Source organism: Alexandromys fortis, unplaced genomic scaffold (genome assembly GCF_014885135.2).
Source record: "Alexandromys fortis isolate MF-2015 unplaced genomic scaffold, M_Fortis_MF-2015_v1.1 scaffold_27, whole genome shotgun sequence".
Taxonomy (NCBI): domain Eukaryota; kingdom Metazoa; phylum Chordata; class Mammalia; order Rodentia; family Cricetidae; genus Alexandromys; species Alexandromys fortis.
In genome coordinates, this window is record NW_026067952.1 from 7,723,595 (window position 1) to 7,744,099 (window position 20,505).

Below are 20,505 nucleotides of genomic sequence, written 5' to 3' on the forward strand. Positions count from 1 at the left end.
TTGGAGACATCATTAGAATTGTCTTTATATATTTTAAAAAGTTTCCACTGCACTAGGTTTCCATACCACTGCTCAACCCCCCCCCCAACTCTACCTGTTTCTCCCTGCATGTTCTCCCTCAACTCCATCGCCCCAACCTGATTCTGTACCTCCACCCATAAAATATATTCTATTCCCTCTCCCAGGAAGGTCTATGTGTCTCCTCTAGTCCCTTCCTCTATACCTAACCTCTCTAGGATTCTGTCATTTCAAATGGGCTTCAAAAAAGGAATGGGGCTTAATAGTTAGCCAAGAATATGAGGAGTTTGGATTTACCAGTCTGGGCTTGATAGAATCAGATTCTTGCATGAGTGATATACCGAAGGGCTGCTTTCAAAAGAATCCTATAAAACAACAACAAGGGAAGCAGGATAAGGGAGAGAGGGCTCAGAAGTCTCCTCTTGTGATCACTCACATTCCAGGGCTTCTCCCTTGTCCCTACCCATCACCGTAGTGCACAAGTGGCCACACAATTATGGTCTTGTTTAAGTGTCTGGAAAGGGCCACCTCCAGGGAAAGGAGAATAAGAAGCATCTAAACAAAATTGCCATTATCAACCACAGAAAAACCTACAGAAGAGGTTATTGAAAGGCATTAGCATCTGGAAACACTAGTAAATCAACAGTAATGACAAACACCAGCAAAGAGGAAGAAAAGAACCAATACCACATGACACAAAACATATATTACTGAAGTAACCTATATAAAGGGAGATAAGATGGAACCATCAGGGCTTCTGAAAGTCACAAGCAGATTAGAGTTACAAAGTCCTGAGTAGGCATCAATAAAAGCTAAAAAAGTTATTTACCCACTAAAAACATCTTATGGACGTGTGAAGTCCATATGAGAAAGAGATCTCTTTACAGTGGGACAGACCTGGGAAAGTTATTTTGTGCCAATGATCTCTGCCAGTCACTTTGCATATGCACAGAAATTTTCATTCTTCCAAAGGACAGGTGTAAGCTCATGAACAGTGGACAGTCGATTGCTCACAGCTCATCCATAGATAGGTCCTAGACCATATCATGACCGAAACAATATTAGGCCCCCTGATTTCCATTACTGTGCTTTGCCCCTTCTGCATAGTTTTGGAAGTGATTGTAAGGACTATCACAAAGAAATTCCAAACTTCATCAAAAAGGGTGCTCTCTGATGCCCTAGAACATTTTATATCAGTCCTGATTATTCAGGGTGTGTGTCTTTACTTCCTTACGAGGTAAACCCATGTGGATCATAAACTCATCTGTTAAAAAAGTAGAGAGGATTTACACACACACACACACACACACACACACGGTTCATGGGTGAACCAAGAAGAAATATTCACCACAGAAAATGACTATTAAAACCAGCTCTGCCATGTGAACATTATATTTATTCCCCATATAATAAACTAACCCATTATTAATAAAACATAAATTCAAAATTCACAGTTCATAGAATGCTCTGATGACAAAAGCTCAGAGGTTCCCCCCCTGCAATCTTCCTTGCAGAAAGTGGCCTGAGCACTGACTTTCCCACGAGTTACATGACTTTTTCGGTAAGGAGATTATATGACCTATGCCTCACTTTCCTCTTTCATAAATAACATGCTTGGCTCTTTGATCTATAATAAAATTAAGAGGGAACTTCAAGACTGACATGAAGTTAAGGCCATATGTGTTAATTAAGTATAACTAAACAAAATAAATAACTTACCCAGAGTCAATCAATTAATTGACTCATTTTATTAAGAAGCTATTGAATGAATATAAAATATGAATATGCACTGATTCAGTACAATAATTTAATTACAGGTAATTAATAGAAACTAACCAATATGCAAAGATGTTGGAATATTGCCACACTTCAATTTATCCATGATAGCATTATTTAGAAGCTTTGCTTTCAGCTCACATAGAGAAAAATTTTATTTCTATTTCTGTTACTCTACTGTGTTATCTCAGGCAAGGGATTTGATATATAAAAAGACATGATTCCCTTAAACGTAAGGTCTCAATAATAATAGCCAAGAAATCTTTATTACCTGCTTAGAGATCAAATAGAAGAGTGAATGCTTACATGGTCAGGGCATGGAGGCACTCACTTTTAATCCAAGCACTCGGGAGGCAGAAGCAGGTGGATCTTTGTGAGTTCAAGGTCAGCCTGAACAGAGTGAGTTTCAGGATAACCAGGACTACATGGAGCAACCCTGTCTCAAAACAAAACAAAAGAAAACAAAACAAAAAAAAAAACAAACATAAAAAGTATACACTTAAAGCATAAGGCAAATATACTAACTGGTAGTAGCTATGGTACCAATTTTGCGACTTTTAGTATCTTTCAAAGAGTTCACATTGCAAATCATTGAGGCAAACTAGATGCTTTAATGTGTTCATTGTATGGAATTGTAAAATAACATGTAGATCTTAAGCGAACATAAACTCAGAAACTCTGGTTTTATTTATAGCTGTTCTCTTGGCCCATTCATTGATGTTGCAGTTCTTAGTGTACAAGCACGAACGGGCTTGAGTAAACAAAGTCTTGTCTATCCTAAATGTTGGAGCAAGGTTGAATGTGTTACTAAAACTTAGAACAAGCTACCAAGCTAAGACACAGCTGTGCCCACTCTCACACAAAAAGACATGTTACTTGATCACCAAGGCTCTTCCCTCCTGCATTGTATGGATATGTGAATAAATCTGAATTCACACGTGACTGGAGGTGCATTTTATTTTGGGCTACCAGCTCACAAAAAAGAAAAAAATAAATGACATGGAGACTTATCAATTAAGAAAGCTCAGCCTTAGGTTAGGCTTGTTCCTAAATATGTCCTTTAACCTACATTGACTCACATCTTTAAATGTGTATTCTGTATGTGGCTCTGTTACCGTTCCTCTGCATTGCACATCCTGCTTCCTCTCCATCCAGCTGTGACTCAGCTTTCTTCCTCCCAGGGTTATCTTTCTCTCCCTGAAGTCCTGCCTACACCCCTTGCCTTGCTACTGGCCTTTCAGCTTTTTATTACACCAATAACTGCAATACATTTAACTCGGTGCACAAATATCCCACAACACATAGCCATTTAAAATCACATTTATTAATGAGCGAATGCAGAGGTCACCCACCAGTAATTCAGGTTTAGAGGAAATTGTGTCACTTGGGACATTCCTCAACTTGGCTCTGACTGAAGGACAGACTGACCAATAAAAGCAGCTTCAGGCCTCAGTGGGGAGTTTATTTACCCTGCACCCAAGTAACTAACTGGATTCACATGGAGCCGTGCTCTGCGTGGTGGTAATAAGACAATTGTAAGTAAAGATGAGTTGCTGTTAGGACTGTATGACTTGGAGTAACAGAAATCAGAAATACCGACTTAAAATTTATTTAGGCAAGTTCTTAGTTAAAAGTTTTTGTTAGGTACAGCTCTTAAACAAGCCTCTCTGCTGACGCAAATAATTCCAATCAGACCAAATTAAACCAAATTAAAAGATGCCCATGTTTAATGCAGTGCTCCCGGGTGGCCCCGGGAAAGCATGGAGAAGGGAAGGGAGGAACGGGGAGATCACACAAAACCTGGAGATCACACATTCATTCTCTTGGGGGCAGTTTAAATAGCCTATGGGAGTGGTCTTGGTATTCCCTGTGGAGGGTTACTGTTTGGTGGGCTTTCTTGATCCTCCCTGGGGACTCACCATTTGGCAGGTTTTTTTGACCCTCCCTGGGGAGGGGATTTATGCCAGAAGCTGGGGTGAAGCTCCCAGACAAACAATCCAGACTTTTGTATAAAGGGGTATTAGGGAGCTGGGGTGATGCTTTCGACCAAATATTCTAGGTTTTTTGGATAAGGGGGCACCAGTGAGCTGAGGTGAAGCCCTGCAACCAAACATTTTAGACTTCTTGGTTAAAGGGAAGGCGGCTCAAATCTGGCTGCTTCCTGAGGGCATGGGGTGCCATGGGAGAGGAGAGAGCTGGGAGTTGGTGGGGTCACGCTCAGCCAGAGGTGTGGCTGGAGCAGCATTTGGTTTACTGTCATCCTGGAGACCTCAGGCAGCTGTTTCTTGAGAAAGCAGTTGGCTAGGAGAATAATATATTGTTATTATTGGCCCCATGAATGAGGCTAGCCATGGGAAGAGTCATTAACTGTCAGAAAGAGTGGGACAGAGCAGTGCCCTTGGACAGGTGAGGCTCGGGTGTATAACTGGGACACAAGAGCAGATAAAACCAGATTTTAATTGGTAGGTGTCCTTGATCCAGGAGAGTTGGTACCAACTGTTGCAGGTATTGGCTCTGTCTGGAGAGCATTTTGTAAGTTGGTCTTGGCCCAGACAGCTAGAGTAACCTGTAAAATATATTTGAAAATGGATGGGGTTAAAATGGGCTCTGGAGATTGTTAGCTTTTACCAGACCTGATTTTTGATACAGCAGCAGAAATTTTTCCCAGGAACCTGTAAGTATCTGTAAAACAACTGGAACATCTAGGTGTCATAGCAAAAGGCTATTGCTTTAGGTTAAAAGGTATGAACATCTTAGAAAACAATTAAAGAGAATTGGAAACTGAACCTCTGATGATACGCCTGACATCTGTTAGTTCTGAACTCTAACACCTGTTAAAGAGGCATACCTGTCTGTATTTTAGCAGTGAACTTAACAAATGAAGTAATGAGCTACCAGTCAGTACCTTAAGTCATTGAATGCCATTAGAAAGATCTAAGAGGGATACATGAGCAGAAATGAGACCGCTTTTTTAGCTATGCAGGCAATCCCAAGTCTCTCCTTAGTCCTTGGAGAACATCAGCCTAAAAGCAGTGCTTTTGCCATTAGCTGCTGAGTACAAGAGGCCTGAAGATTTTTCCTGTGGGGGAAGATTTAGTCTACCTGTCTCAGCAGGATGAGAAGATCCATTCCCCAGGTGGCATCCAGGAAGCTGAAGAGGTGGAAGGCGGCTTTTTGCTGTGTGGGAAGCTTTGCCAAACCCAAAGGCATGCCTCCAGGTAGAAAAGTATTTTGTAACCATGTATCTTTTTGGAAGATAGGATGTTGTCGTTGTTGGAGCTGGCCTGTCTCTGTGTTAGGAGTTCTTTTGTTAAATGCCATACTCTCAGATATGTAAAGGCACTTGAGAATTGGGTACCATTATCTGTTAATTTTATTTAAACTAGACATAAAAGTTAAATTTAGACATGTACTTTACCCAATTAGTTACAGCTTACCAATGGTAGCAAATGTGAGAAGGTTAAAAGGAATATTTTAATAAGTCAAAGAATACTAGCACATGTGGGTACTCTTACCCAAGATGGTGGTGGGGTCAAAATGGGGGTTACTCGTGTGTTTGTATTTTTCCAGAACCCTTGTAAACTAGCATTATAAGTTTTTGCAGATCTTAAAACATGCATGCATACACACAGAGACATAAAGCAAGCATGCTGTGAAAACGCACCCACATACTCACACAGACATACTGTGGCCACATTATTCTAACAGACAGACAAATAAAACACTTTTAGGAACCTGTGTCACCTGACCAACTTAAAAATCCCATAGAAAGGTGGCAGAAGCCAGGGAAGCACAGAGGTGGTCCCATTAAGGCCCACTAGCAGACGCTGTGAACAGAAACATAAGGACGGAAGAACTATATGGTTTTAGAGTGGAAGGACAGGGGAAAAACGGATTTGGATCCGTTGTAGAGAATAAACAGTGAGAGAGGAGAACCTGTGTCAGCTGACCAACTTAAAAATCCTGGTGTAGGTAGGCAACAGAAGCCAGGGAAGCACCCAGGTGGTCCTGTTAAGGACTGGATTAGCAGACTGCAAGAGGGAACAGAAACATAAGGACAGAAGAACTCTAAGGTTTTAGAGTGAAAGGACCGGAGAGGGAAAACAGATCCAGATCAACTGTAGATAGTCCCAGCAGGAGACAAACAGTAAACATCTAGAGAAATGGGCCGGGGAGTGGGGAAGGAAAAGGCAGCCCAAGGGCATTTGAGGATTCAGCTTTGAATTGCAAGAACCCATTTAGAAGTCTATCCAAATTTTGGGAATCAAGTCTGTCCATCAGGACAGAGCTCTTGAGTCAAAAATGGGGAGTCATGAGAAATGAGTGGCAGACGTCTCTTAAGCACGCAATCTCACCTCGGCGAGGCCTCGCTTGCTGCTTGAATTGGGCTTTCAGCATGAATGTGACTCCCACAGAAAAGCCTGAAAATCAGCAAAGATAAATGCAAATGGGTCCCCAGCCCCAGTGGCATAAATTTAAAAAGGGGGACTCACCGAGACGAAGCCCATCTTAGCCTGGCAGAGAACACGAGAGAAGGGCATTTTACAACACATGGCCCTGGGCCTATGGGAAAAACAGTCCTCCTCCCCACCCCCATCTCCAAATATTAGATATTTCTCTTAGACAAGACTCTCTGCTGACGCAAATAATTCCAATCAGACCGAATTAAACTGAAGTAAAAGATGCCCATGTTTAATGCAGTGCTCCCGGGTGGCCCGGGGAAAGCATGGAGAGGGGAGGAGAGGAAAGGGGAGATCACACAAAACCTGGAGATCACACGTTCATTCTCTGGGGGGCAGCTTAAACAGCCTGTGGAAGTGGTCTTGGCATTCCCTGTGGAGGCGTTGCTCTTTGGTGGGCTTTCTTGACCCTCCCTGGGGAGGGGTTTTATGCCAGGAGCTGGGGTGAAGCTCCCAGGCAAACAATTTTATCATGTAATAACTAGAGACATTCTTCTGTTTAGATTTCTGCTTAACTATATTTTAAATAATTAGCTATGTTAATCGTCAAATAAATATATAATTCATATATATATAGCATATTGTTTAGGACTGTGTATACATTGTGGAATGTGTAAATGTACCTACTTAACACATGTATTATTTTATGTAAGAAGTTTTGAAGTAAAAAAAACCTGCTAAAAATATACTCTTATAGAGATTGTCAGAAATGGATTTCAATTGGTAGGATAAGATGGTGTGTGTCTATAATACCAGGACTTGGACTATAGCAGGATCAGGAGTTCAAGGTCATCCTGGAGTACACAGTGAGTTCCTAGCCAGTCTGGCCTACAGAGTAAGACCTTGTCTCAAGAAATAATGCTCTCCATTTTTACTAAAAATAGCTTGTATGGAACACAAAAGAGCTCCTGAAGTTGGCCTGCCTGTCCGGCATGAGACTGGGTGTGGCTCTCAGCATCCTTCTTTCTCCTTTGACCAATCACACTGTGCCATCATCTCTAATATTAGGCTAATTTTCAGGGCAAAATAAAAGAGACCAGAGAAAGGCAAGAATGTTTTCCCATACGCTCTTAAATAAATGCTCCCCCAATCCCTTTGGTCCAATTTTGGATTATTGGGAACCAGGAACACACCATGACAGACATATACTTTCCTGCCTTGCCGTGTTTCTAAATAGAGGGGAACAAAATGCTTCATTTAATATTACAAATGGTCAAAAAGCTTATAATGTAAATGCAAAAGATTTATGCATTTATTTTTAATGTTCCTTTAAATCTTACCCTTAATGAATGAAAGAGTATATGTCTTCTATGAACAAATACATTCTAAGTGTGAATTGATTCCCAAAGAGACTAGTCAGGGCCAGTGGCTGTATACAGAAGGAGCAAACTTACTTACAGAGATGATTAGATGATCAGGGCTGAAAAACAGAGCCTGTCAGCACACATCTGCAGTGGGGTTCCTACGAGAGACTGAACAGGAAAAACAAGCGTATGTTCATGTGTGTGCGTGTGCATGTACGAGTGTGTGAGTGTGAGTGCAAATATGAAAGTATGTGGGTTAAGATGCATATGTGTGTGTGAATGTCTGCATGTGTGAGTGTGTAAAAGCATGTGTGTATGTGAAAGTGTTTGAGTGAACATGTATGTGTGACAGTGTGTGTGTGTGAGAGAAAATGTGTGTGTATAAGTATGTGCATGTGTTGAGAGTCTATGTGTGTATGTCTGTGTAAGTACGTGTGAATGCATTGTGTATATGTGAGCGTATGTATGTGTGAGCATATATGTGTGAAAGAGAGCATGTGTATGTGTGTGAGCAAGGCTGGTTGCATATTTGTGTATATGTATGTGCCTATAGCAAGTAATAGAGACTTGCTACAGAAAATTTGTTCTGCATCACTCTGTGAAATACAGCACAATGTTTGAGAGTGCAGGTTTTTCAAACAGAGAAAAACAACACGTTTAGAAGCTCTACTTTCAAGGCTGTGGTTGTGTCCACAAGTGCGTGCATTATGACTAAGAGACAGCATCTGGACCATGTCAATGCTTGCCCAGTAATTTCCACTTCCACCGGGTGCCTGGGGGTGCTGCTAATCTCGATAAGAGGTAATGGAGAGGATCTCCTCATTAGCTCAGCGTGGAGAGGCCTCATCTAGTCACCTGAAGTGTCAATAAACCCTGGCCTTTAATGGTATTGGCTTAGTGATAACGCTACTGCACACTTCTGTTTGTCCTTACAAGATGTAACGCTGGCTGATTCCCTTGTTTAGGGGCTCATTATTAGAGGGGGGCCAGGGCAATTGATGTCTGCTAGAACCAGTTATGGGTCCCCTCTAGTTGCTTTGTTCAGCAATGAGTTGGTAAAAGGAATCCAAAAATGTGTCCATTATTTTGTAGACATAAGCTATAAGATATTCCAAATATGGTAGGCTCATAAAATTCTCAGTTTAGGGAGTCAGGAAGGTGGGGTGGTGACTGGGGGTGCTTGTTAAACAGCATGAGGACCAGAGTAGGAATCCCAGCACCCACATGAAAAGCAAGATGAGGCTATCTCTGCCTGTAACCTCGGAGCTATGAGGGGAGAAAACAGCAGAATTGCTGGGGCTTGTTGGCAGTTAGCCTAGATCCAGGCTCAGGGGAAAACACGGTCTCAAGAGATAAAAGATGGAAAGTGATAGAACAGGGTACCACATGTCCTCTTTTGACCTCTGCATTTGTGTACACATGCTTGTGGATATACCACAACACACACACATACACTATAGGAATAAAGTATGAAATTTAAACTGGACATTACCAATCAAACACATAATCTCAAGGAAACAGAAAGAATCGAATTAAGAGGAGACAATAAAGATATTAAGTCAAAAGTGCAAGCAGAGTGGGCAGAGGGAAGGAAAATAACAAGGCAACCAGCCGGCCGAACAGCAATTCAGCGTGCCTTGCTGAATGCCAGCAGCACTGCCTTCGACTTGCTTGTGGAGGAAAAGAACTCCCTCTCTGGCCACGTTAACAAATCCCGACTGCAAATCTGGTTCTTATTTAGGTCCTACTTTTGTTTAAACTGAATTGCTGAAGTATAATTTACATAGCATAAAAGCAACAACCCTGTGAGTTTATTTCACTTTTCTATTTGTGCAACCAGCCCCAATTAGCTTCTCAACAGTCCCATCAGCTACAATCTCCAGCGTGTTTGCTTGCTGTCAAATCCAGTTCCCAACCTCCAGCTACCATGGACTTGCTTTCTCTGCGTACAGATTCACCATTCCTAAGTATTCTCTAAAAAGGAATCAATACACTACACATGTGTGTTGAGGTTCTTTTGCTTAGCCTAATGACTCGGGATTAGAAAATTGTAGACCTAAGCCCACTGGAGAAGTGGGAACTTGTTCAGCCACTGTGTGAAACTTTCTCCATCCTTGCTGACAGGTAGGATCTCCATTCATTACTTAATGATGGCAGTTTTTAATTTTTGTATTCTTCATACCCTGATCTAAATAAGCACAACCCCACAATTGCCTAATGATGGTTGTGGTGGTGACAGAGACAGCAGCCATGAAGAACAGGGAGAGTTTGTTTGTTTCCTTGATACAAACATTGAACATTCCCTTTAATTTTCATATCAGCCCTCTGAGGTCAGGATAACTCATTAACATATCGACTGGGATTGGTACAAGATTAGATGGGCTATGTACGTGAACTTGACACAAGCTAGAGTCACTAGAGAGGCAGGAACCTCAGCTGAGGAAACGCCACGCTGAGATTCAGCTATAAGGCAATTGCTCAATTAGTGGTCATGGTGTTTTGCTGCAGCAAAAGAAGCCCTGGCTAAGACAGAATGGCATCTGAACTCCGTGTGTTTCTGGATCTGTAACTTTGGAAGAGACATTTAACTATGAGCACCCAATTTTTTCTCATGTCTAAAATGCAGATGCTGGATTTGCCTATCTCACAGGGCAATGAGAAGTGTGATCGGAGCATGGAGCTGGTACATGACATTTGCTTCCTCCACGTGGATCATCACAATCTTTATTTCACAAGAGTGGAAGATGGACTGTGGTCTGAGAACTCATAGTATCTCGACTATTCCACATCTGCTTCCTACAAAAACGGTTTTGTCACATCTTCATATTTACTTCTAGGCTAAGACATCAAGGTCTGATCATTCTGGTCTCACACGATGATAATCACATCTCTATAGTTTTCCAAACCTTACCCTTTTTTTTTTTTTTGGCTCACCCAGTACAGGTCATTGAGAAATTCAAAACCAAGAATTGTTTTGTTTGTTATTTCTATGTTTCTTTTGATTTCTTTGCTTTCTTCATTCTATAGAGGGCAGGTTGAAATGGTGGTTGCTTGATCCCTACCTTATATGATACAGTGGTGATTATGTGGTCTTTGAGAAATGACCTAATATTTAGTGGTAGAGGGGTGGTGGTACCAGAGCATTTCCCCATGGAGTTTGCCTCATTCAATCTCAGTGAATGAACCTAGAGAGGCTCCTCTTCTCAAGGAGGGCTCTCTGATGGTGACATAACCAAGCAGAGACCATGTGACAGTGGAATACCAGGAAGGTGAGCACAGCCTCTAGAAGAACCAATCACACTAAAACATGGAAGATAGGAAGATTATCTAAGCAGTTTTAGGAAGATAAGCCAAACAGTGTTGAGAGCAGAGCTGGTAACAAGCCAGCATCTTAGGACTAAGACAGCCTTCAGCTGGATAAGCTCCTCCCCTGTCCATCCTGGCTGCTCTGGTTGCCAGGGAGGTGTTGAAAGAGCTTCTGGGCACTTTCCATCCTCCTTAAAGCTTTTCTTGGACTCTTGGGGAATAAGAATGGTTAGAGCCAATGCTGCTGGACTAGCTCTCCTGCAGCCTGCAGGAGATCATGATCATTTGCTAATTTATCTGCAGTATTGAGTCCTTTTATGTTGTAGATTAGGAAGAAGAGACACAAAACCCTGGCCAGCTGTAAGTAGTTCCCCCTGCATTTAATCCCTTATAGCTTTGCTATTTCATCCTCCAGCGAAGCTCCTCCTCCCAGAAGGCACCTAGTGCCTGTTTCTTAATTAGGTAGACATTATTTACGAGAAGAGACTTGTTGACTGGATCTGCTAATTTTGAAAAATCTCACCTCAGCTTCCACATAAATTAGGATTGCAACCACTGACTATCGCATAAACAAATGAAAGTAAACAATGCTCTCGAATAACATGCTAACGAGAAAACCCTCAAGTTGGGATTTTGAAATGTCTAATTAAAAAGTGTAGCAACTTAGAATGAATTACTGAGGTGAAGCCATTGTCCTTCTCACTAGTGACAGATTCAAAATAAAATCAGGCTCCCTTGTTACATGAACTTTCCCAGGACTCCATATAGTTCACATGCTTTCCTCTCTGTGTTCACTGAGTCAGTTCAATAGAAGGCCTGACTAATGATAGAATGATGTCAAGCCTTCAGTGCAATAGTTGACAAAACCATATAACACTCGATATCATGGGCATTGTGTTCAGTGGGAAACACCAGAAAAGGGAATGGGTAAATGTCCAAATGAGAAAAAACATCAACAAACATCAGGGGACAATAAATACTATGCAGAAAAATCAGCTTTAGAAAATGACTTTATCTGACAAAGAAATTGGATATTGGCTTTATTTCTATAAACTGACTTGATTCCTGTCTCGGAGATACTGGGCAGACTCACCATCTTACTCTGAAGCTGACTGATGGGCATTTCAATTGTTTGCACTTGTCAACTCCAGCAATCAGTAGGCTGTCCGAACTCCTGATAGCGTATGTTTGTTTCTGAAACTGATCTAAACAGTAACTATTTAGGAAATAATTAAAAGTAAAAAGTAATGGAATCAAATTTTGCATGAATCCATGTATTTGAATGTATCAATGTCTAATTTTACTTTAAAAAAGAGTATAAAACATTCTTGTATTTCTTCCATTACTTATAGTTTCAAAGAATAAGAGATAATTAAAAATAAAAATAAATAAAATTTCATATATATGTGAAATACCCAGAAAACAATATTTTTTCCAGCCGTAGGTGTAAATTATGAATCATCCACAGCATGTAGTTGGCCTACATCTATTGAGATTTATGGCCCAGGTGATCTAGAGGTTGGAGGTGTTATTAACAGGTGAACAGACACGTGACAATTATCAGAATTAGACCATGTAGGACCATCAAGGAGGGTGTGAGCTAATTTATTTCAAGGCAGGGCTTCTCAAACTCAGCAGTGTCAGCCAGATAACTCTTGGTTGCCAGAGACTGTTCTGTGTGTTAAAATTCTTAGCCTCTACTCATGAATGCTAACCGCAACCCTCCCCTAGCTGTTACAAGCAAATGAGTCTCCAGATATTGTCAAATGTCCTATAGCAGCGAAGTCACTTTTGGCTGAAAATTTGCTTCATGCCACAGGAGAGGAATTTATCTGAAGATGTTTGGCTTCAATGTGAGAATGGAGCAGCTAAAGTACCAGGGATGTAACAGCCATCAGACATGAGACGGTCTTCGAAGGCAGAAATCATGAGACGGCATCAAGCTGATATGCATGAGGTTGAGGGACCTTTGAGAAGTCACCCATGTGCAGAAGGGAGGGCCAGAGAATGGGAAGAAAGGAAACGGCATTGGTTGCTTGTCAGGGACATAAGAAAGTTCAAGATCAACATATCCTGAAACATTCAATTGTTTTGCCATAAATACTCCAAGAATCTTAGAATATTAACCACGTTCCTTTAAACTTATCACTTTATTTTACAATTAGTTGAAAATGTATGGATGGTTAGACATCATTTTGGTCAATAATAATAGCAATTAGAACCTCAGCTCTGGGCTAAAGAAGATTTCTTGGGTAAAAATATATTTTAAAAATAATTGAATTGCAATAAAAAAAATACCTACAAGATGGGTGACCCATTTTACCTACTCAAACATAAAACAAAACAAAAAAAATGAATTACTAAGGCAAAGGGGTGGGGTGCATTTATCTTAGGCAGGCTAACAACAAATAAATTATTTGGGCGTAAAAATGGAATGATGAGATGGGTCGTTTGTTCTTCCTGTGAGCTCACTATCTGTAGGCCTTTCAGTTGGATTCCAGCTGCATCATTCTCTCATTCCATACAAACTTTCCATATCTACAAGTCCATAATGCAGAATAATGGCTGTTTCCCATAGGCCTGCCTTTTCTAAGTTCCAAACACGCTGCTCTTCACTCATGGTATTTTGGAATTCTCAAGGAAAGGTTTTGATTGACTTACCCTCCATCGGGCACCCATTCATGAACCAATAAGCTATGAAAATGCTCATGACAGTCATGTCGGTGGGAGATGGCTAGTAGGCTTATAAAAGAAATAAGAGGGATCTTCGTTCTGTTGCTGTGATAAAACATTGCCTGAAGTAACGAGGGGAGGAAAGAGTTTACTTCAGTATCCTGCCATAGTTCACTCTGAAAGGAAACCAGGGCAGGAGCTCTAAGCAGGAACATGGAGGCAGGAACCGAAGCAAAGGCCATGGAAGTGTGACCTTAACTAAATTGCTCCTCATTTCCTGCTTCTTATGCATTCTAGAACTACGTTCCCACAGGGGTCTGGGCCCTCCGACATAAATCATTTATTTGAAAGATGCTCACCTAATTGCCTATGGGCCAGTGTGATGGTGGCACTGTTTTCTTTCAACGCTCCTACCCAGAATCTCCTAACCTATGTCAAGTTGATAAAAACTAATGGTGCAGAGGCCATTCTGAGAGAAAAGATGAAAAGACTGTCAGGGAGGTCTAGAAGAAGTGAAATGTTACTGAAAATGTCATCTGTGGATTAAAAATTTGATGTCCTGAAAGCTGAGTTTCGGGCGCGGGAAGGTAGACGGATAAATAATAATCAACATTGAAGAAGGTGCATGATGTATATCCAAGTCCCCTTGTGGGAAGATGAAGGTGAGCATGTGGTTGGGGGACTAGAGAGGAAGGGAGACTGACTGGAGGACTTAATGCTGACCATCTCTATGTACGTAGGATGTGACAGGAATGAGAATTAAAGGCAGTCCCAAGGCTTGCAAAGGTTCTGGAGAAGCTGATTATTTGGGTTTCACAATTACATGGAAGAAGTAGAAAATGATGTTGTCCAGAGTGTGAAAGGCCTGTTATGTAAATTATTCCCCTTTTTATGTGGATATTTGTGTGTGCAGGTCTAAGGGCACATGTGTATACACATGTGTGGAGTCCAGAGGTCTCCATCAGGTCTCTTTTTCATTGCTCTCCAACTTTGTATTTGAGACTGGAGATTTCTGGTTGAATAGACTTACTGACCAGTGGGCTCGAGGGTTATTCTTGTCTTTGCCTGCCCATCACTGGGGTTACAGACACAAGACACCCTGTCTGGCTTTGACACGGGTCCTGGGAAACTGAACTCAGGTCCTCATAGATGGACAACAAGCAGCTTACTAACTGAACCATCTTCCAAATCTTGACTACTCTTTCCAAAATGTGAAAATTCTCAGGGACAAGGTTAGCCCTTTTGCAGCACTTTCCTCTCTTTACTGGAACTTTGCATGACATAGGCCTTACTCAAATTGTCTCTTTTCATTATTTCACTGAGACTCAGAACGTTCCTTGAGCAGATTCAGAAAACGTATACGTGGTAGCTAAAAGAACTGAAATGGACTGATCTGATTGCACGAAACTACACGCTTCCTTCAAATGCAACCACCCTCGTTGAAAACAAAACTTCTCACTTTTCAGCATGTCATTACTAGAAGGAAACCCTCTGGGGAGGAGATTTCATCCCTTCTGAACAGAAAGCCCTTTGTTCTTAGGGGCTACTAAGTTCTTGGGGGAGGGGAGGAGTCACTAGGCTTGCAGCCATGAAGGCTTTGGGATGAGTAAACACTGGGCTAGTGAATGTGCCTGTTTGTTTTAATTACTAATTTACCAGAAGTCAACAGCCATCTAAGGAAGGAAGGATCCTGCCAGAAATAAAGTCACATGGACAGGAAAGGTCAAAAAATGGCCACAAGCATGTCAGTGCTTCGGCGTAAAGCTCATAAAACCATCTGCGTGGTAACTATGCTGGCCTGGAGATCAGAGGCCTTGGGCTCAGGGTGCTCTTACGTCCTGTCCAGACAACACTGAGCTCCAGTAAAAGTCAGATTGCAAACCCAAACCACCGCAGGTTGGCCCCAGACTGTGTCAGGGGGAAAGCACAGCAGAGTTCAGTAGCAGAGCACCTCTCCGGAACGCGCGGCACAGTTAATAGCAGGCTTGGCTTCCCGTCATTTGGCTTAAGTGGATATTCTGTCCCGAAAACCTCCTAGGCCCGAGTACAAAACAAACTGGACTGACCAGACCTGGGAGGTCAGCGTGAGCTTGGCTCTTAGTGAGGATACTGGGATATGTAGCTTCTCGGAAGGTTATTAAGGTAGGTGACTTAGTTTGTTTTCCTATGGCTGCGATGAAATACTTGGACAAAAGCAGTTTAGGAGAAAAGGCATTGATTTAGCTCAGTGCACCACACAGCCCATCACAGCAGAGAAGTCAAAGCAACGGGAGGCAGTCGCAGCTGGTCATATCACATCCAGAATAGAGACAGCCATGAACGTAAATTTGTTGCTCGGCTCCCTTTCTACATGGACATGGTCCAGGATCCCAGTCACAGAATGGTGTCATCCACAGTGGACAGTCCTCTCACCTCAATACTGACATCAAGATAATTCCCCACAGGCCTGCTTGGAGACACATCTCCAAGTGATTCTAGATTCTGTCAGCTTGACAGTAGGCACTAGCCTTCAGAGAAGGGCTCTGTCCCTTCAACTAGCAAAAAGGACAAACGAAAGTGCTTCCAGTCTTCTAGCAATGGGCTTCTCTATCTTAGGGGATGTTACCTTCAGCACATCCCCAGTGCCTCTAAAACTGCCTTCACCTACCCTCTCTGTAGCAAATCTCCAAAATAATAGTTTTCAATCTCCCAACTTGTTTTTAAATAGGAGTAGGTAAACGCACTCATAAAAGACACGAGTTTAAGTGTGTGATTGGCGAATGTGAAAGCAGTGGTGTCTCTTAGTAACCACCCTGATGAAGACCTGAAGGGGTCTCATCAGTCTACAAGGTTTCTTTGTACATGAACATATCAATACATTCCCTATATCAGTTATCCGTATGCCGAGATGACACAGTCCCCAAGAGATGACACTGACACCTCAAGAGAGAAAGCATTTATTTTGGCTCCTAGTTTGAAGAGGTTTACTCTTCCAAGGCAGGGAAAGTCCAGTGACATTGCTCTGTTCACAGTGGCAGGATTAGAAGACGGCAGATATCCACATCATGGTGAGCAAGAAAATCTAGGGACCATGACAGGAAACCTCAGTGGCTTGCCCTAGTGGCTTACAAACTAAGAACTGCCTCCTAAGGTTCCAGAGTCTCCAAAACCAGGAGCAGCAGCTGGAGCCTGTGGTCAAACATGAGCCTTTGAGGGACAGTTCTGCTTCGTGTGTGCCAGTTAGTGAGCATGTCGGTATGAGTGCCAGTGAAGAGAGGTCAAGATGTTGATGCTGAGACATCGTCCCTCAACATCTTTATCCCCTCGTGTGGGAGACAAGGCATCTCACTGAATGTTTGCTTCCCTGTTTCTACTAGAGTGCTTTGTCAGAGAACTCATAGAGTCTGCATATCCTTGTTCTCCTAGCACTGGGGTAACAGACTCAAACCACCATGCCCAGATTTTTAAAATCAGTGCTGAGAATCTATACTCAGATCCTCTTGCCTGGGCACCACACAAATTACCCAGGGAGCTATCACCACAGCCCCTCGTGGAAGCTCTCGATCAGCAATAAGTGATCTCCTGTGATACGTATTTCTTATTTAATATAGTATCGTGTCTATGAGATTCGTTCATGGCATGGTGTGGGTGGGTGACTCATTTATTCTTAGTGCTTAATAGCATATTTGTTGTTTAGGTATATTCCACAGATAGTGGATGTTTGATGCATTTCAAGGTTTAAAAATTATGAATACACATACATAAATACACATGCATGTGTGAGATGTACGTATATTTAGAGGATATTGAATCTCATTTTTTGGAGTATATCTAAGTCTGTAATTTCTGGGGCATATAACCTAGGAGTAGGACCGTCTGTTATTAAACTGTGTCTCAAAGTGTCTAAGTCAATGCAAACCCCCTTATTAATGTAGAAGACACTAGAACTGCCTCCTGCCTCACCAATGCCTAGGCCTCACTTTTAAATTTTCAGCTTACCATAAGGCATTTTTTTCAAGGCTGGAAGAGATCTCCTGCTTTCTTCTTGACAAATTTTTTTTTATTTTTTTTTATTTTCCTCTGTCTGTCTTTCTGGTTATCTTTCCCTTCTGCAGAAACAATTAGATTTTTAATTCAAGTGTATATTCATCTTTTCAACCACAGAATGGCAAATTAAAAGAGATATTATGTTGTTTAACGTGTACCTAAGAAACAGCATGACTAATTGAATGGACTCAGACTTTGAAAACAAACCGAAATATACTCTCAACTTGCAACTTGGCTACCCTACAGAGTCATTATTTTTCTCCCAAATTTATTTATTTTATATATTTTGTCTATTTTGTACATCTGTGTCCATGTCTGTAAAAGTCAGAAGAGAACATTGTATTCCCCTGGAACTGGAGTTACAGATGGTTGTGAGCTTCCACGAGGATGGTGTGAATCTAATACCAGTCCTCCGGGAGTGTAACCAGTGGTCTTGATTACTGAGCCATCTTCCCAGGCTCATCATTAGAGTTTTCTTAAGATTTAATCCTGATCTTTGTGTCTAACCAAAATTCATGAGCTCAGTTCTATAACAATATCATTGTCAATTATATCAGAAACTTGGTGAGAGTGATAATTTAAGTGCTGTTATGTGTGCAGAACTTAATGTTGTTATTTTATTTAATCACCCCCGCTAAAGCCAAAGCTTGGAACTGTTTTCTTCAATTTCCACAAAAGGCCTAGAGTTTAAGTGCCCTAACAAAAGCCATTTGGATATCATAATAAAGCAGAGACTTCAACAAAATTTGATTCAGGCCAAGCAAAGCAAATTCAGCTCTTCACCATGACAATGTGAACATCCAACTTCAGAGGGGGGGGGAGGGAGAGAGAGAGAGAGAGAGAGAGACAGAGAGAGAGAGACAGAGAGAGAATGTTTACTTTCTATTGTTCATGGATATGCAATCACTATTCATCAAGTGGACATATGATTAGACACTTCCGAATAGCTGGGTATTAAATCAACTTCATGAGGTCCTAGATCATTTCAAGACAGTTGTAGCTATTATCACTAAATTGCTTTGCATTTTAAATGGAGAAGTTATCATTTCCATTCTGTTGAAAAGGCTATCATAACACTATATGTTGATTATATATCATTAAAGTGTGCATAATTATTTCTGTTATTTATTACAATGTGACAAATCATCCCAAAACTTAGGGACCTGAAAGCGACTCCATTGGCTCCAGCTTCTCTCATCTGGGCTGAATTCAGCTGAACTGCTGGCCTTTGCCCCATGTGCTGCAAGCAGGATGGGGCCATGCATTTGCAAACAGCTGGAAACTGCAAGGCTTCAGAGATCCTACGTGTCTCCATTCACAAGTGTGGCACCGTAGCTAGGTTGGTTGGAATAGCAATGGCTTGTCTGAGTTTTTTCGCCTTTGCTGGTATTTCTTCCTGCAAGTTAGACTGCCCATGTGACCTTGCACACTTAAGGAATCCGGACCAGATTTCCTCCCGAGGTGCATCACTCTGACTACGTTCTCAGGGTCGCGTTCCCGTTCTTCATGTACAACACACTTACACCATAAGGCAGACCCGAAATTCTCAGGTAGGGAAATGATCACTTCTTCTGCAACTGAACTGATCCTAAGTCTTCTGGCAAGGAAAGGGTCTTGTCTTCAGATACTAGCCTTGCCATTAAAAGCCCGTGTTCACAGAGTATAATGATTGCATCTTCCCCTGTCCTATAATGATCCCTTCTCCATATGCACCATATGCAGCTGAATGATTGGACCTCTCGCAGCAATGTAATTATAAGAGGTTTATCAGCAGCGCAATGATCCCAATTTCTACCTGAACTGCAATTGATATCATCATTATAGGCCATATAATGAGCATATCGCCACCATAAATGTAATTAACACATTGTCTTTTGCACACTAAAGATTGCATTTCTCTGGCAAATGCAATAACAGTTCTACCTATAAGACAATGATCCCATCTATTTGTGCAAGTTAATTATTGTTTTTTCACTTCTAAGCCATAATGATAGGTATTCCTATAGGACAGTGATTGCATCTTGGGCCTTGAGGTAATGATCACATATGCAAAGCAAGATAACAAAATTGTCCTCAGGGCAATGATCAGATTCCTCTGCATAGGGTAATGATAACATATCCACTTTAACCTAAAGATAACAGGCTTCTGGCCAATACTGTGGCGCCAACTTCTCCTGCACAGAGAGTAGGTGGCTCACATCAAGGCTGTATGTGTTCAAGTTTACCTGACATGGACATATGGATATTTTAGCAGTGAGTGACAAGAGCGTCAATGTTAGCTTCAAAGAGGTTTGTGTAAGTAGATGCTACACCATGGACTACTGTGCTCTTGTACACTGTAAAGATTTGTCACTCATATTGGTTTAATAAAATGCTGGTTGGTTGTTGAAATAAGAGTGGCGGGGCTGCGTCCCCAACACCCCGGCCGCTTGGCTAGCTCATGCCCGAAATAACAACACTGTATTCATTTAAGAACTGCTTGGCCCATGAACTCTAGCCCTTACAGGCTAATTCTCGCACCTGGACTAGCCCATTTCTAATAATGCGTGTAAGCACCCCAAGGTGCGCTTACCGCTTACCGGGAAGATTCTAGCCTCTGTCCATCCTGGGAGAGTTGAGCATGGCGTCTCTGCTCCAGCAGAGCTGTTGGTTCTCTCCTGGAGCAGAGCAGAGTCTGACCTCACTTCCTCTTCCGCCCAGAATTCTATTCTGTTTATTCCGCCCACCTATCTTTTAACCTATCAGGGCCAGCAGTTTCTTTATTGCTCAGCCAATGAAATCAACAGATTGATATGACACTCCCACATCAGTTGGTCAGTAGCCAGGCAAGAAGTATAGGTGGGGTGACCAGACTAGGAGAATTCTGGGAAGAAGAAAGACAAAGACACAGTTGCAAGCCAGATGCAGAGCAAGTAAGATGGTACCAAGCCACGTGGTTAAAC

The 20,505-nt window shown here is 41.8% G+C and overlaps 1 long non-coding RNA gene across 7 annotated transcripts in view; it reads right to left on the reverse strand.

Annotated features, from left to right (window-relative positions):
* The window catches only part of LOC126507024 (uncharacterized), a 42,854-nt gene extending 34,110 nt beyond the window's left edge, over positions 1-8,744 (reverse strand). Inside the window, exons 1-3 of one of the 7 annotated variants that reach the window (XR_007593398.1) lie at positions 7,653-8,742; positions 6,150-6,215; positions 3,714-4,360 (exon numbers count right to left, since the gene is read on the reverse strand). This is a non-coding gene — a long non-coding RNA (uncharacterized lncRNA). Of the gene's footprint in view, positions 1-3,713; positions 4,361-6,149; positions 6,216-7,648 lie in introns of all 7 variants that reach the window. The other 6 variants (XR_007593397.1, XR_007593399.1, XR_007593401.1 and 3 more) reach the window with 6 other exon arrangements.
* Between the last annotated feature and the right edge of the window lie 11,761 nt (positions 8,745-20,505).